This window comes from Penaeus monodon, chromosome 28, assembly GCF_015228065.2.
Source record: "Penaeus monodon isolate SGIC_2016 chromosome 28, NSTDA_Pmon_1, whole genome shotgun sequence".
NCBI lineage: Eukaryota > Metazoa > Arthropoda > Malacostraca > Decapoda > Penaeidae > Penaeus > Penaeus monodon.
In genome coordinates this window covers 36,904,550-36,905,069 of record NC_051413.1, presented here as the reverse complement: position 1 = coordinate 36,905,069, position 520 = coordinate 36,904,550, and positions in this window count along the sequence as shown.

The following is a 520-nucleotide window of genomic DNA, read 5'->3' as shown; positions in this document are numbered from 1 at the left end:
GGTATAAGTATATATAGGATAGATACATAATATAGATCTTAGATAGATAGAGAGATAAGGGTAGATAGGAGTATGTATATAGTATTATACATAGTATATAATATTATTAAATATACTATATTATATATAATATATAGCTGTTGTCTTGTTTGGTCTTGGTAATAATGGTCTATATATAGCAATTATATTATATCTATAATAGATATATATATAGCATATTTATCCAGTACTGTACAGTCTATTCATGTTTCAAACCTTCAAGTGCTTCGGTGTGCAGGGTGTCCCGCCGTTTCCCTGGAGAGGACACGGATCACGGACAATATAAGGACAAACTTACGGACGTGCAGCGAGGAACCACCGAGGGGGGATGAAAGCAAACAGAACAGGCCACCAGCTAATTCTAATAGCGTAAACACCCTCGCCCCTTCAGACTACTGTCAGGAGTGTTTTTATTCTTCTGTCGGCCGCACTATCAGGGGAACCGGACGGGGGGAGGATGTAGTAGGGGTCGAGGTGGGAT